The sequence below is a fragment of the Pelmatolapia mariae genome, linkage group LG3_W, assembly GCF_036321145.2.
Source record: "Pelmatolapia mariae isolate MD_Pm_ZW linkage group LG3_W, Pm_UMD_F_2, whole genome shotgun sequence".
In the NCBI taxonomy this organism is placed as follows: domain Eukaryota; kingdom Metazoa; phylum Chordata; class Actinopteri; order Cichliformes; family Cichlidae; genus Pelmatolapia; species Pelmatolapia mariae.
Window position 1 is genome coordinate 24,120,406 of NC_086229.1, and position 18,485 is coordinate 24,138,890.

The following is an 18,485-nucleotide window of genomic DNA, read 5'->3' on the forward strand; positions in this document are numbered from 1 at the left end:
AAACATGGATGTTGATCATAAAGAGTGAGATCTTTGTGAACATTAATGAATATGTAACCATGGTAACAGCGATAAAATCAATTAATTACTGTGTGGTTAAACATCCTGTCAGATACACGCTGTTTTCTCTGCCTCTGGTCTGTCTAAAGGACAAGTTCATCAATAGTAACCACAGCTGACTGTATCTGAACACTGGCAGGCTTCAGATCGCCCACAGAGATGCTTTTATGTGTGTCCTTGTTTTACTGCTTAACTTTACACTGACCAGAGGGAGCAGCAACAAAACAATGTAAAAGAGCGTGACAGCGTAGGCTGGGTTTATTCTGTCCTCTTTAATGTTTTCAGGTCAGGTCCAATAACATCTAAGAACAGAGGATCTCATTTATATTTGAGGACTTTGGGTAGCTGATGTTTTATATCAGCACAGATTTTTATGGACTCTAAACTCTGAAAGGTCTCTGAGTGAACTGATGCAGAGTTCATGTTTAGACTCACACACAGCTGATTCATGGTTCTGTCTCTGTGTCCTCAGTTTCCCAGCATGCCTCAGCTCTGGAGGTGTATGAGGGGGTGGAGTCTGTCTTGCTGACCTGCAAGGACACTTCTGTTCCTTCTTTGGCCAATCTGGTGTGGGCTCGCCACGACCTCGATCCTCCAATCGCCCACGAGCGTAATGATGCAGGAGATGAACTGAGGGACCAAAACCAGCGTTATAGGAGAAGAACATCCATGAAGACGGACTCTCTGAGGACCGGAGACTTCAGCCTCACTCTGAGGAACCCCATCATCTCTGATAGCGGCAACTACACCTGCACCATCACTGCATCTGGAAACACAATGACACTGACTACAGTAGAGTTGCAGGTCAAAGGTCAGCAACAAACTAAAAAACTTGCTGTACAATCAGGTTTGAGGCCAGAGGTCATTGTTGAAGATACAGATCAGAGGTCAGAAGTTAATCAGGCTTCTCAGCAAACAGCAGGGACAGAAACAGGAACTGTGGGAGGAGCAGAGGACGGAGCGTATACATGTTAGCTGCTGCACATGAAGCAGAAAACCTTTGTGTCTCTTTGTTGTAGCTGTGTTTGTGTCTCTGTGTCCTCACAGTGTCCCACCAAGTCCTCACCCTGGAGGTGTACGAGGGGGCGGAGTCAGTCCAGCTGCCCTGTCACATCCCATTTGTATCTGGACCTACCACAGTGATGTGGAGCCGCCACGACCTAAATCCTCCAACCGTCCACCAGCGTCAGCAGGAAGACGACGAGCTGACAGATCAAAACCAGCGTTACAGAGACCGAACATCCATGAAGACTGACGCTCTGCAGACTGGAGACTTCAGCCTCACTCTGAGGAAACCTCACATCTTTGACAGCAGCATCATCAGAGTGACGGGAGAAGAACATAGACTGACAGATGTTCACCTTCAGGTCAAAGGTCAGCAGCAAACTCCAAACTTTGACATATTAGACCTCACTACGTTAGTCTGCCTTAAGTTACAGCTCATGTTTTCAGACAGAAAACTTTGTAAAACAGAAAAATCTGAATTTAGTTGTTGAACTCTAAAAATCACTTAAAACACTCTTTAACACAGAGTGAAGATAAGAGCCTTAATACACGTGTAAAGATCTTACAGTAATAACAGGAAACCCAACAGCCAGATGATCCACTCTGAGCAGAACTCAACTTTAATATGACAAAATCTTCAACAGAACCAAGATCAGAGAGGGAGAGCCACCTGCTTAGACTGGGTGAGAGGCTGAAAGAGAAAAGAACAATCTTGATAGGCTCATGGATGAATCCTGAACTGACAAAGGGCACCACTTAGAGACAGACACCAACAAGGTGGAGGTGTTTATGCTGCTATTATCATGGTTAAACTAGTTGGGTCATTTCATGTTGAAGATGGACTTGAAATAATTTTTCAAACTTGCTAAAGGATACTTTCTTCAAGAGATAGTGTAGAAAAAAAGTCAGCCGCATTCAAGAAGGCCACTGTTTTTATACAGGACAGTGCACCATCACATGTGTCCAAGTATTTGGATAGTCAGCTATAGTCCCAAATCAAAGCTGACAGAATAATGACCTAAATTAAATCCTACTGAGAACTGGTGGACCCTTCAGAAGGGTGAGATTTACAGAGAGGGAAGACATTACGCTTTTTCAAACAGCACTTGGGAGCTGTAGCTGTAGCAACAATTGATGGTCAACAGATCACGAAATTGACTGACTTTATGCATGAAAGGCTGATGGCAGTCCTATGAGCAAGCACTTTGAGATAGTGGGAAGGGAAAACTACCATTTAGCAGGAAGAAACCTCAGGCAGAACCAGGCTCAGGGAGGGGCGGCTAGCTGCAGCAAACAGTTGGGATGAGAGAAGGAAGACAGGATAAAAGACATGATGTGGACCTTAGACTGATTCTTTATTTTGGACCATTTTAGTCATGCTCGTGTAAACCTCATCGTGTTGTTCTTACAGAGACATACGTTTTTCCTGCTGAGGCCTGGGTTCTCCTGGCTGTCTTGATTACTGCTGTATTCATGGGTCTTGGAGTATATCTTTGGAAATTACTCAAAAAAGGTATGTTGTGTGTGAGTGTGTGCACAAGTCTAAACTTCAGTCGTAAACAAAGTCTCCAGTGGGAAATCATTCAAGTCTGTGTCAGAGTTTCACTGTATTCCTCTCTATAATGCTGTGTGGTTCTTCCAGTGACCACTATGATAATAATCAGGTCATTCAGGCTGATGTTTTGACTTTTCATATTAGCTGAATATGTTCAACCTTAAAATGAATTTGCTATCAAGTCAAAACTGTGCTGTAATAAAAGCTACTTTCAGCTGCTCCCAAATCACAAGGGGTCACAGCAGGTAGGCCTGCATGTTTGATACTGATTTAATGTTGGATACTGGATAAGGGGGATGTATGATATGGTAATGGTAATTTTGAAATGTTTGTATGTAAATATCTGATACAATATGTTACAGATTTACAGATTAAGAAACAATACCACTAACATATACAAGAATTAAGAGAGGTGGTTATAAGTAAATAAAAATCAGAACATTGAGAGGAATATTACAGCAGTGTTTACAGTGTGTTAGACGGAGGAGTTGTACAGGGAGCTGGCAACGAGCAGGAATGATTTTCTATGTTGTTCAGTGGTGCTTTTTGGTAATATTAGTCTCTCACTGAACGTGCTCCTGTGGATATCCAAAACGTCATGGAGTGGGTGGGAGGTATATCCAACATTGTCTTTATCTTGGACAAAATCCGCCTCCCTAACACCATGCTAAGGGAGTCCAGTTCCATACTGGCCTTGTGGATCAGTTTATTTAGTCTGTTGGCATCTGTGACCCTCAAGCTGCTATCCTCTATGCTGCCTCAGCATGCAACAGCATAGAGGATAGCACTGACCACAACAGATGCGATGATAGATTCAAAAACATGGAAACCTCTAACTAGTTATTTGCATAAAAAAATATGAAGTCAGTTCATGTATAATAACTAATAATAATAATAAGAGCAGCAAATCAGCAACTGAGAAAACAGCAGACCAAATAAAGGAGAGTTTTACCAAACAAGAAGAATGTGGTAATATTTAAATATGTTGCATTTGTTTCTTTGTGGAAGCAGTTCAGATCAATGAGAGGAGGCTGAAGGAGGATCAATATGTTTGTGATATCAGGAAGAAATCTGATAAGATAGAAGCTGCTGGGACTGTGTGAGGTCCTGAGGATTGAGACTCAGGTGGAGCTCAGGATTTATCAGAGGAGAGCTGCATGATTACAAACTGAACTGTGAGGATCAGCTGACTGTACATGAACATGATTTAGCATCAGATCACAGCCTCTGAGCACTGAAGTTACACAGTAACTGCATGATGTGGGTAAACATGTCAATCACAGTTATTTTATGTCTGCTGAGAATTTATATATTTAATAAAGAGATGGCATCATAGTCAGAGACAGAGTGGGCAACTATCCCACAGGAAAGAATGAAAGAAACAGAGAGAAGAGACATCCAGGAAAGAGAGAGATGGAAGCAATATGTAGCAGCTGATGAAGATGCTCAGACAGACGGGCTGGGAGCACAGAGGACTTTATTATCTGTTCTTAGATTCAGTCCAACATGGATCATTTCTGCTCAGAGTCCAATCATCTCTAGAAACCTGCCACTGTGGTGAAATAGCCTACTCAAATACTGTACTGAAAACACTGGTTAACATAATTCTACTTTGACATTATGTATTTGAACAGCTCATGTTGAGCTTTGTCGTCTTCTCAGTCCCTCAGGTGGAGGTGGATTCAGGGGTGGAGTCTGTCCAGCTGATCTGTAAAGCCAAAGTTCGCCTGCCTGAAGATGCTGAGGTGGGGTGGACAGACAGTTCACACAGGAGGGTCCACATGTATGAGAACGGCTCTGACCAGCCTGAAGAACAGCATCAGGTTTACAGAGACCGAACGACAATTAATGAAGAGCTGCTGAAGACTGGAGACCTCAGTCTGGTCCTGAAATACCCCACAGAGAGAGACACAAACACCTACACCTGCAACATCTACAGCAGGGAGGGAAAAGTCCTGATGAAGAGAAAGGTGGAGCTGAAAGTCAGAGGTCAGTGCTGTACAACTGAATAGAAGACATAATAAGGCACATTTTTGAAAATGTTTCCACTTTTATAAAAGTCAGAACCAGTTTTAAACATAAATGATCAAACATCTGGACCTTCTGTTAAAACCAGTGAAGCTTAAAATGGAAGACAAACCTGAACAGTGTTGGGAAGGTTAAAATGTATTCCACTACAGATTACAGAATACATGCCCCAAAATGTATTTTGTAACGTATTCCATTACGTTACTCAATGAGAGTAATGTATTCTGAATAGTTTGTTTTACTTAATATATTATCATGCTTTTTACAACTACATAAACGTAGGTTACTGTGTGATTTATTATAACCACCAAACACTACAAAAACAAGACATGATTAAACAAGTAGTTATGTAAATGCGCACAAGTTTGCTAAACAAATAACACTGAACAAGAATGATGCCACCTTATCCCATAGTCCAGCCAATGATGCGATTCACATTCATATATACGCAGCTAATCAACGTGGTTGACAGGCTATGACAGCGTCCTTACGTGCCGACACCGGTGTTTTAGCCAGCAAAGCGGCGTGGCTGATGTGGAGTGAAGCCACATTAATGACGACGTGTACAACCATTGGAGATGTGAGCAGGACAGACGGAACAATTGACGGAAAAAGTGTGGACTTTATACCAGTTTTTAAATTCTGTTGATGGACCATGTAAAACCAGAGTTATGATAAATATATATATATAAATATATATGTGCAATGTTTGTATTTTTTCCTGAATACTATCATTGTCTATCACTGTAAAAACAGTGTTTCATAAGGAAAAGGCTCTCCACCTGTGAGCACCCCCCCATGCAACCTTTCTATTGGTGGAAAAATGTACCAATTAAAAAAAGTATATGGCAACGGGGCTTTAGTTGTTGAGGAACAGGAGGTTTTAGGAGTGACGGTGGTGTTTTGAGATGTGAGAGATTTGAGACGTTTAGAGCAAATATTGTGTAGTTAGTGTGTAGTGTAGTCAATAGTTTTGTTGGTGTGTCAGAACAATGAGGCGACTGCTGAATGTTACAGGTGTTACAGGAGTGATACATCTCCTGTTGTCAGGCCTGCAGGTATCAGGCTGTTGTTCTCCTTTATCTCATAGTGGACAGAAATTATTTTTTGGAGTGGCACAATTTGTGTGGCATCAAATTTGATGCAGAACAGCTGATTGTTCTGTAAATAGTTTGAAATGTTTATTTAAAAATACCTTGGCTGTCCCATTTCACAACCTCGCAGTTCCGGCCTTCTCGGTCTTCGAAGTACCCGGTCCACGTAGACCGCGAAGGCCAGGTTCTCCAAAGGATGCAGCCGACATTTTAGGACATAGCTTGAGAGTTTAAAGGGCCAGAGGCCAATTAAATGCTCCATGCCCATGGCAGAAAAAGCCCATTGCCAGGTAAATGTGTGCTTAATTCTTCAAAAATATAAAAAAACAAGCATTTTTAGACTTTTTAATAAAATTACATCATTTCTGCTCTTCAATACCTTCAAAATTCATCTGACATGGTGTCCAATGTGTGCCAAAGTTGGACATTTTTGTACAACATTTGGATATTTATGTATTGACAGTGCTGTAATTTTTCATAGTTTTACTTTAGAAACAAATCTTTGCACATATGTTGATATGTTGCTTACGCATTTCTGGAATGAAATATGACATGAGGCTTTTTTTTTAAAGGGTTAAATGCAATGTTCCCTCTAATTTTTCATGTGTCTGAGCAAACACACAAACTCCCTGAGCGATCCCTTTGACCACTGTGAGCAACCTCAGACGTGTGCACTGTGGTCACGCCGGCATCTAATCCATCCAAGTTACATGGTTTATTAAAATAATCAAATTACAGCATTTGCATTTATGTTAGACTACTTTTAATTAACTGCTTTAGTCCACTTACAATGAAAATTAAAAAAAAAAAATCTAGCCATTGACCTGTGTAGTATGTTAACACTATTGGAAGAAAAAATAACTTGAATTCCAATTTCAAAAACACAACTTTCCTTTTTCTTTTTCTTTTTTTTTTTTCTTTTTTTCTTTCTTTTTTTAAAATAAAACCCTGACTTGTATTATGAGTGTCTGGGAGAGAGAACTCTCTGTCTGAAAAATATAGTATATAATGACCAATGTTGGGCAATTAATTATATAGTTACTTCTTCAAAAAATAACTCTGTTTGGGAAACAACAAAGTTTTTTGCAGCTCTTTTTTTTTAAATGCAGCCAAGTCGTTTTTTAAACAAACATTTCAAACCATTTACAGAACAATCAGCTGTTCTACATCAAATTTGATGCCACACAAATTATTTGTGTCCACTCCAAAACATTATTTCTGTCCACTATCATAGCTGGACTGGCCATTGGGCATACTGGGCATTTGCCCGGTGGGCCGATGGTAATTTTTCATTTTTATGGGCAGATGTTTTTTTTGTTTTTATTTTTTTCCCGTAACGGTGTAAACAGTGAATGGTGGCCGATTGGACAGATGCTGGCAGATGTGTAAAAATAACTCAATTGTTTGGTAGTGGCTATGGTGGAGTGGTGGAGGCCAGCAGGTGGATGAGGGAAAGGGGAGGCGGAGCAGGAGAGACCCGAGGCGGCCGCTGGTCCGACTGTCAGGTGAACTGAGCTTCAGATGAGAAGTTATGACCTGAAGTCTATCTGGGTCAGATATAAACCAAGTTTAGGTGTAGTTTATTTTCGTTATGCTGTCTTTTTAAAGTTAGTTACAATAACTGGTACTGCGTACTAGCTAGCATGATGGAGTTTCTATACTACTGCTGGGCGGGTGCTATGATGTGACTAGTGAACTTTATTTTATTCATAAGGTTAGGTTAGTAGAGTTGCCCACCGTCCCTTAAAAAACGGAATCATCTCGTATTCAGAGTTAAAATTACGCGTTTCGTATTGAGCTGAAAATAAATGCGATTTGTCCCGTACTTCAGCTAGAATGGAAAAAAAAAAAAAGACGCAAAGCTGGAGTTATTCTGCGTCTTTGTGCTGTCAGCTGCCTCTTCTTATCTCATTCTCTCCCCTTCCTCTCCTGCTGCTACTTCAATCACGAAACTGATCAATGATCAGCTGATCGGCGTTTCTGCCGCAAGTTTCTCTTGCTTGTTTATCTCCCACTTTGCGCCAGAAAGAGGAAACCAGCGGAGGTCGTGTTAAACAGTAGAAGCACCTTTAAACTTGATCAGCTGTTGTTAGAATTTATTTAATATTACTTTCTAGTATCAGCTGATGATTGCTGGAGCCACAGCCGTAAAGCTGATGGTCATGATATCGGTTTGGATATGTGGCGAGAGGGAAACATGAAGATGAAACCAGGAGATGTCCTTACTGAATCATCAGAGCTGAACAGCTGATGGAGAAACAGGTTTACCTTTAAGTGACATGAATGGGTTGAAGGAAAGTTATGAACTGTTTCTGAGAGACAAATAACACCAGGATACTTTTCTATGTAGCTGACAGTAACTGTGCAGGGGCGGGTCTAGCAAAGTTTTGCCAGGGGGCAGGTAGGGCATTAACAGGGAAAGGAGGGCAAAAAATACTTTCTTATTCTCATTTAAAATTTCTTTAATTGCTTTTAACAAATGATGATCTGAATATTACAACCAAAGTTTTCATCTGATGTCACATGTATAGAAATCCATTATTGTACAAGGTCCCAACATAATTTCTTCAGAAATAAGTACTGTATATGATGCCAGTATTTTCCCACATTTTCTAGATACTGTACCAGTACTGTTTGTAAAATGCCATCAAAAAGTCAATTAAGTTTTTCTTTCTCATCTGTCTTTCTATCTCCTTTCACTTTTTAAAGGTTGCCATGTTAGAAAAAATATTTTGCCCTGCCATGTTGTTTATTGATGTGGTAAATTAATAGGTTATGAAAATGTCTCTAAATCTGTCATTTATTATTTTTAATATTCAGTAATGGTCATGTCTCACCTCAAGTCTTCTCTGTCTTAATTTCAGGTTTCCACCATATGTTGTAGATTGTTCAGGAGGTTAACTCAACCAAAAAGTATTTGGGTTTTGGCTAAGTATTGTTTAGAATACCAGAATATATCTCTCTTTTATATCACTGAAACATAAGTGGGGAGTAAACTTTAAAGATGATGGGATGACGAGTCTGTAGATGAGAGTATGCTGCTTCTCTCATAATCTGACTTACTCAGGACAACTCAAATTCTCAAAACACAAACATTTAGCATTACAAAAATCCTCCTGGTCTTCTGACAGAAACTGCTCCTCTCTCTCTCAGTCCCCCACGTGGAGGTGGATCCAGGGGTGGAGTCTGTCCAGCTGCCCTTCACCACAATTCACCTGGCTAAAGACACCAAAGTGGAGTGGATGGACAGTGACAAGAGAAAGGTCCACGTGTATGAGAACGGCTCTGACCAGCCTGAAGAACAACACGAGGCTTACAGAGGACGAACTAAAATGAAGAGAAACCTGCTGAAAACTGGAGACCTCAGTCTGACCCTGAAATACCCCACAGACTGGGACACAAAAACCTACAGCTGCTCCGTCTACAGCAGGTGGAAGATGATTCAGATGAAGACTCAAGTGGAGCTGAAAGTCAGAGGTCAGTGCTGCAGATATGAGTCAGAAAATAGCAATAGAACTCTATTGCTATTTTCCACGTAAAGTAACCAGAACTTTCTCTTTCAGGAGTTAAAAAGTTAAAATTTTCCTTCAGCCACGTTTAGTTTTTTTCCACTGTCATGAAATTTTTAAAAATATAATTTAAATCATTTCACAGACATAGGTGTTCTCTCTCAGCACTTTAAAGAAACATCTCAAATGTCTACAACATTGTCTGAGCTGGAGCTCTTACATACAACCTGCGGGCGGTTTATCCTTCAAGCTTGGGTTGGGTCTTCTACCAGAGGCCTGGGAGCTTGATGGTCCTGCGCAGTAGCTTAGCTGTTCCCAGGACTGCGCTCTTCTGGACAGAGATCTCCGATGTTGTTCCCGGGATCTGCTGGAGCCACTCACCTAGCTTGGGAGTCACCGCACCTAGTGCTCCGATTACCATGGGGACCACCGTTACCTTCACCCTCCACATCCTCTCGAGCTCTTCTCTTCCTGCTCCACCACAATCACCCACACATGCAGGGCCTTGTCTTAAAGGTGTGTCACCATGGTGCAGGGGAGGCATCCCCCCCCCCCCCCCGTCCCCCGTCCCCCCCCCCCCTCCCCCCCGTCCCCTTCTGGCTGCCTGTGCCTTAATTTTATCTCACAACTTAGACATTCACATTACTCACACTCTCATAACACATACATATAGAATCTTGGGGGTGGGCACGCTACACAGACTCCAAAAGACCACCTCAACCCTGGCGTTGTTGCCCACCTCTCAAATTTAAATACATGTAGACATTGAGGGCTAGCAGGAGGGGATATGCGCTTACCTGCTGCTCTCTGGCAGGTAGCTCCATGCCCTCCTGGGTTTTAAATGCACCTTAGAACACACATGCCTCAACACTACATTTGAGCGGGCGGAGGGAGGTTTGGAGTCTTCTCACACCCCCGTTCTCTGCGGCCTGCTGGAGCGGGGGGGGCTAGGAGAAGGAGTTGGCCATCCAACTCGGGTCTGGACCTCCCTGCTGCTGCGGAGTCGTGGCAGTCTGTTTCTCCCCACTGCAGGGAAAAGGGTAACACCACCTGGTTCTGGGTGCAGTTTCCTCCTGCAAGGATACCTAGACCCGGGGCTTAGAGTACGCTTGGGGATTGTGATTGTGTGTACAGTGTCTCTCTATGTCTGTCTCCACGTTGGCTGAGTGTTGAGTAATTGAATATGAGAGCATGAGGGTGGGAATGGATGTTTGTATCTATGTGTGCCTGTATGTCTGTGTCTGTATGTCAGGTTGGGTATCAGACGCCACCTCTCTGGGTACATCTCTTGGAAACATCAAGTTTGCAAACATCTCTTGCAAACATCAAGTTTGCAAACATCTCTTGCAAACATCAAGTTTGCTGATGACACCACGGTAGTCGGACTGATCTCGAAGGGAGATGAGGCAGAGTACAGAGAGGAAGTCCTGAAGTTGGCAGCATGGTGTTCAGAAAACAACCTGGCGCTGAACACCAAGAAAACCAAAGAGCTCATTGTGGACTTCAGGAGACACAACACCGACTTGGCCCCCCTCTACATCAACTGGGAGTGTGTGGAGAGGGTCTACACTTTCCGGTTCCTTGGTGTCCTCATCTCTGCTGACATCTCTCCCCCCAGCATGTTTACACTGAGTAGGAGATGCTCTGTATCTCATTGTACAACTGTATAGTGACAATAAAGGCATTCTATTCTATTCTATTCTCAGGCCCTCCAAGGTATGGAGGCCTATCTCCCCCCACCACTTCCGCTGCCAGTGGCAGATGCCCTCAGACATCGGTGTGCTGGTGGTTCTTTGTGTCCGGGGATGGGCGTCCAGGTACACACCGGCTCACTCCTTGGTGGCTGCTTATTGGGGGCTGGAGCCTGGGGCTCACTCGGGCCACTTCGGTGGTGGGGTGCCCTCGGACTCTCAGCCCAGAGCTCGGTCACTCAGGCACAGCCGGCTGCCGGCGGAGCTCACGGGCACGTCACTGCAACCCCCCCTGGCTTCTGCTCTGCGGCTACTGAGTGACCCCTTATCTGGGACTCTCCTCAGCTCTTTCTGGGATACTGACACGGCTGCCCCTCTGTTGGTCTTCCTTGGTCTCTTGTGTTCTGGGGGCCTGTGGATGTCTGGAGTTTTGATCTCCTCCATACCTGCTTCATGCCCTGGAGGATGGGGTTGTGGCTCCCCACACCCTCTAGCAGATCATTACATGAAGGAACCTTTTAAAAACAAGCGCGTCCATGCTCACAGGTGTACACACAGGTGCTCACACACATAAACTACACCCTTTTTGGCTCCTACCTCAAAGCACACTGTGCGCTGTCGATCTTACGTGCTGCACAATAATGTTTAATATTTAGTATTTACTGTTACATTCCAATATATCATCATGATGTTGTTTATTCTATTGCTCTCGTTTTCTTCTGCTTTTTTTTTCTCAACAGATTGATTGATATATGTATTTTTTGTGTGCTTATTTTGTTGGCTTTTGTTTTTTGCCCTTTATCTCCGTCCCTCTTCTACGCTGTTTTTTCCCCGTCTTTCTTTCTCCATTTTCTTTTCCTCATTCAAGTCTGTCCCATATCTAGCAAGTGAAAATAAAGAAATAAAATAAAATAAACAATAAAAGGTGAATCAAATAGACCATTAAGGCAAGGCAGGGATGGTCTATTTGGTGAAGTAAATCCGTTGGGCATCTTTTTTTGCCTTTATCAATAATTCTGATGGTAAAAGAACCAAACAGGACAGGCAAAAAAAAAAACCCGAAAGAGTGACTTCAATAAACATACCCTGAAGGTGGAGAGAAAGGAGAGCAAAGGAGGAAAACAAAACACCACACAAAAAAACACACTGGCAGGTTGTCTGACGGAAACGCCTGACCATGACACACAGTGCCGCCACATGTGCATAGGGCATGATTCCTGGGCTAAAGGAATGATGGCAAATGTCTCCATTCAAGCTAATGTTGTGCTTTGTTGTCCTCTCAGTCGATGAGGTGGAGGTGAATCCAGGGTTGGAGTCTGTGCAGCTGCCCTTCAAAACCACACTTCACCTGCCTGAAGAGGCTAAAGTGGAGTGGATGGACAAAAATAACAGGAAGGTCCATATGTATGAGAATGGCTCTGACCAGCCGGAACAACAGCACCAGGTTTACAGAGACCGAACGAAGATGAATGAAGACCTGGTGAAAACTGGAGACCTCAGTCTGACCCTGAAATATCCCACAGATGGAGACAACAGGACCTACACCTGCACTGTCTACAGCAGGGAGGGAAACATCCTGCTAAAGAAACAAGTGGAGCTGAAAGTCAGAGGTCAGTGCTGTAGATACAGGTCAAAGGTCAGACTTAAGATGGTGGTTCAGTCTCAGTGGGCTCCATCCAATAATGTTACAGTGTTAGCATGTCTGATGTTTGTGGTTGTTTTGGTTTTTGTTTGATTTCAACCCAAATATAAAAGCTTCAGCAGATGAACTGTAGCACCAAAGTTTATGTGTGAGACTTCATCTGAAAGGTAACATCTTCTAGTTTCTGAACATGTGTTTGTTTAGCATGTGGCTAAAACACAGGCTAAGCTAAGTCAGTTCAAATATCGGTAAAAACCTTCTTTGGTCCTCATCTATAATCAGTCATATATGAGTCACAATAACTAGAAGATGATTTCTAGCAGAACTGTGAAAATCTCCACATCCTTTCTCCATGTTATCATCCAAAGCTGTGTGAAGTTTCAGAGCTCTGCAGCTAACAGAGACTTTCAGTTTGCTGCTCTCTTCTTCTGACAGCTCCATTCTTAGGGAGCGTTAGTTCTCTATTTCGCTTTATTCCACTTATACAGTCTGATGTTCTCTGATCTGTTTCTCTTGTTTAGTGTCTTAAATTCTGCCTGTGCCTCTCTTTGCTTTAACCAACCTTTCTCTTTATTTCTGAGCTTTTTAAGGACTTAAACTGATGCATCAACCTCTGAAAACGGAAAGAAATCAGTCAGATTCATGGCTGCATCAAAGTGTCACATGCAGTTCTTCCACATCAGCTGGATTATATCTATAGCAGCAAACAGACTGAAAGCCTTGGACAGTTTCTGTGGTTGCATTATTTCATATATGTTTGTAGGAGTTTCACTTTCAGAGCACAAAGTTTGGGAGTAAAGTATTAAACTGAGTTCCTCAGGTCTGTGACACACACTTTACTGCAAACTGTATAATAATTAACACCAAAAAGTGTAAATAAATATGAAGATGATGTGGTTGTTGCTTTGAGAAGTGGTTATTACTTTGGACAGAGAGGGGAAGATGTTATCAGAACAAGCGTTTAACCATCTCAAAGCTGAGAGTGTTTAGAGCCAAGCTACACGTATTTCTTCTCATCAGTAGGGCAGCTCATTTATTGTCAAATAAGTGTCCTGTTCTTACGTGCAATGCTCCCTCTAAACTGCACACGTGCGCAATTGCGCACTGCTGGCATGGTCTCTGCGCACAGAAAATCTGCGTTGCGCCAAAAAAAATAAATAACCTGAATTGAAATTAAAATTAAAACTTTAACAATTCTGTTTTACAGTGTTAGTCAGTAAGTGACTGGCTGCTCCTGTATGGGATTAGAATGATGCCACTTTATCCCATAGTCCAGCCAATGATGCGATTCACATTATACATACGCAGCCAATCAATGTGGTTGACATTGTATAAGGAAAACGCTGGAAAGCCTGTGAGCAAAACCAAAACCAAAACCCCCCACCCTTTCCTATTGGTCGAAAAAAGTACTATGTCGACCAATCAAAAAATGATATGGCAACGTGGCATCTAGTTGTTAAGAAACAGGGGGAAGTTTTAGGAGTGACGGCGGTGTTTTGAGATGTCAGAGATTTGCGACGTTTAGCGCAAATCTTGTGTAGTTAGTGTGTAGTGTAGTCAATAGTTTTGTTGTGTGTGTCAGAACAATGAGGCGACTGCTGAATGTTACAGGTGTTACAGGAGTGATACATCTCCTGCTGTCAGGCCTGCAAGTATCAGGCTGTTGTTCTCCTTTATCTCATAGTGGACAGAAATTATTTTTTGGAGTTGCACAAATAATTTGTGTGGCATTAAATTTGATGCAGAACAGCTGATTGTTCTGTAAATAGTTTGAAATGTTTATTAAAAAATGCTTTGGCTGCATTAAAAAAATAGCTGCAAAAAACTTGTTATGGGTTTAGATTTTATTATTGTCATTTGTATTAAGAAATATCTACCCATATATGCTGAGAGTTTTATAATTAGTTGTAGATTGATAGAGGTTTGATCCTTAATAGTCTACAAAGACTTTGTGTGCGTTCTGGCATTCACACCCACGCTGGGAGCATGGGAGAGGGCATACCTTCTCTTATTTTTTATGGTATGATAAACGTATCTATATCTGTTTTAGGCTAAGTGCCCTTTGTTTAGATGAACTGCTGGACTTCCAGAACAGCAGGTTTAGGGAAGTCGTTTATGGGGTCATACTCTGGGGACTAGAGGGAACATTGCTTACGTGTAATTTGCAGCAACAAGTCAGGTTTCTGCAGGAAAGAATTAAGCAAGTACACTAAAAGTACGCTGTACTTCCTGCGGCGTGGGCCGTATTATGGAGTCACTTAATCTGGTTTAACTTCTGGTATTTTATAGGGAAAGAGAACCAAATTGTACTTTAACCCTTTAAAACCGGTCAAAGCGGGCACGCTCCGTTTTGCGTAACTATTTTTAAATCACTGTAGAACTGGAAACACGTAAGCTAGTGCAATAATTTTTTTGCATATGAAACTGGAGGAGTTGCACTTACATCTTATGCCATAAGCTTGTCCTAGGTCACGGTTTCCTTCTACATAAAGCTTTGCAAAAATTGCATACAAAGCACTTGCAGCAACAAAAACATTATATTCCAGAAACACGCTTTGCTGATCTTATCAGCTGTTCATAACACTTCCTATGTTTGACTAGACATCAGTGCTAACTACCGCATGTCTGCCATTACCTGGTGTGATTGTGGCTCAAGAGTTGGGAGTTCGCCTTGTAATCGAAAGGTTGATGGTTTGAGCCCCGGCTTGGACAGTCTCGGTCGTTGTGTCCTTGGGCACGGCACTTCACCGTTGCTTACCGGTGTTGGTCAGAGGGCCGGTGGCGCCAGTGTCTGGCAAAATTGGTGTTTCTTAAAAATAAAACTATGAACACATTCAAAATAAAATTTTCTGTTGTTAGAAACTATTTTGTGCAAAAAAAAAAAAAAATCCCACACAAACGATTTTCAATTTTTTTCTAGTTTATTGCACTTTTTCGCAATTTGCATATTATTAAAATATGGGCTATATCAGTTGTATTGATGTATAGCAACTTGAAATGCTCCCACAAATGGCACTACAGAATGTAAAAATATAAAGATAAGCTCTGGCAGACTTGGTTCTATGGTAGGTCTTAAAGGGTTAAATCATTTTTAGTATTGTAGCATCCAAAGTAACCACTAAGTAAGTTCTGCTTAAGCAATTTTCTGCATAATGAACGTTCAGCTGTTCAGCTGTTTTTACATGTTGCCCATAAAATGAATACAGTGGTAACCACTTTTCTCCATTTCTTATTAGAAATTATACGTTGATACGCACAATCAAACTTTGGAGAGCACAGGCATCCAAAACAACACTTACACTCAGAACAAGTACAGTGGGGCAAAAAAGTATTTAGTCAGCCACCGATTGTGCAAGTGCCCCCACCTAAAATGATGACAGAGGCCATTAATTTGCACCAGAGGTACACGTCAACTGTGAGAGACAGAATGTGAAAAAAAAATCCATGAATACACATGGTAGGATTTGTAAAGAATTTATTCGTAAATCAGAGTGGCAAATAAGTATTTGGTCACCTCAAACATGGAAAATCCCTGGCTCCCACAGACCTGTAACGTCTTCTGTAAGACGCTTTTCTGTCCCCCACATGTTACCTGTATGAATGGCACCTGTTCGAACTCATCATCTGTATAAAAGACACCTGTCCACAGCCTCAAACCGTCAGACTCCAAACTCCGCCATGGCCAAGACCAAAGAGCTCTCGAAGGACACCAGGAAAAGTATTGTAGACCTGCACCAGGCTGGGAAGAGTGAATCTACAATAGGCAAGCAGCTTGGTGTGAAAAAATCAACTGTGGGAGCAATCATCAGAAAATGGAAGACATACAAGACCACTGATAATCTCCCACGATCTGGGGCTCCACGCAAGATCTCATCCCGTGGGGTCAAAATGATCATGAGAACGGTGAGCAAAGATCCCAGAACCACACGGGGGGACCTGGTGAATGACCTGCAGAGAGCTGGGACCAAAGTAACAAAGGTCACCATCAGTAACACACTAAAACGGCAGGGAATCAGATCCCGCAGTGCCAGACGTGTTCCGCTGCTGAAGCCAGTGCATGTCCAGGCCCGTCTGAAGTTTGCCAGAGAGCACATGGATGATACAGCAGAGGATTGGGAGAATGTCATGTGGTCAGATGAAACCAAAGTAGAACTTTTTGGTATAAACTCAACTCGGCGTGTTTGGAGGACGAAGAATACTGAGTTACATCCCAAGAACACCATACCTACTGTGAAGCATGGGGGTGGAAACATCATGCTATGGGGCTGTTTTTCTGCCAAGGGGACAGGACGACTGATCCGTGTTAAGGACAGAATGAATGGGGCCATGTATCGTGAGATTTTGAGCCAAAACCTCCTTCCATCAGTGAGAACTTTGAAGATGAAACGCGGCTGGGTCTTCCAACATGACAATGATCCAAAACACACCGCCCGGGCAACAAAGGAGTGGCTCCGTAAGAAGCATTTGAAAGTCCTGGAGTGGCCTAGCCAGTCTCCAGACCTCAACCCCATAGCAAATCTGTGGCGGGAGTTGAAAGTCCGTGTTGCTCGGCGACAGCCCCAAAACATCACTGCTCTGGAGAAGATCTGCATGGAGGAATGGGCCAAAATACCAGCTACTGTGTGTGCAAACCTGGTAAAGACCTATAGTAAACGTTTGACCTCTGTTATTGCCAACAAAGGTTATGTTACAAAGTATTGAGTTGTATTTTTGTTATTGACCAAATACTTATTTGCCACCCTGATTTACGAATAAATTCTTTACAAATCCTACCATGTGTATTCATGGATTTTTTTTTCACATTCTGTCTCTCACAGTTGACGTGTACCTCTGGTGCAAATTACTGGCCTCTGTCATCATTTTAGGTGGGGGCACTTGCACAATCGGTGGCTGACTAAATACTTTTTTGCCCCACTGTATATTTTCTTTTCAGTTTGTAAAATGTCTTTTACTTTGTGAGCAAGAGTCCAAAAACTTCCTCAACCCTTCAGCAGATTTTCACAGAGTCGTCCCAAATAGTAGAAAAGCACAGCAAAATTTTCATCTTCCCCAGTGATCTTCACCTGTACAGACAAACATGGAGGTTTTCAGCACTCATTAATACATTTGGCCCTGTTAAGGATCCAATATTGAGGAGGAGTATAAACAACCATGGTCCAGAAGAGCTTGGTCAAACAATTGACTTTAATGAACACACACAGCGTTTGCACTGCAACATCAGCTGTAGATCTCCGCCCAAAAACTACGCAAGCAGTTGTTTTCAAGCATCAGGGTTATACAACACCCTTTAATGCGTTAAGCAGATACAATACATGCATACGTCAATTCAAAACCACAAACGTCTATTAACGACTTTTGACACAGTTTGAAAAGAACATCGCCTCCATCTCCATCCCAGGTGTCTTCCTGTGACTTGTCATCGCTCACTTATCTCGGAACATCAGGCACACGTTCTGCAACAAACTGTTCTTTTGCAGGCACAATTTTGCAGTCACAAGCAAAATATGATTAAACTTTCACCTATAAATGAGTCTATCTACTGTGTATGTGTGTGTGTGTGTGTATGTGTCAACCTTAACTGCACTCAGTTTCACCTCTCACCTCACCAGCTAAATCTTGCAACCTTTCCACCAGACAGAAGGCCCGCACGTACACAACTGAAACTATATGTGTAATATATGGAATAAATGTTTTAATCAAGAACCACTACTAAAAGCTTAATCAAAAGATATAAATGAATAAAAGATAATAATGAATAACCTGGTTATTCAAATAGCATGATCCAAACAGCTCCTCAAAATAACTTACACTTAGACTCTGCTTTAGTTTCACTTTCAGAAGCACGCTCTTCCAAAGCATGCATTTCCAGTCAGGACTTTGGCATAGGCTATACTCAGAGTT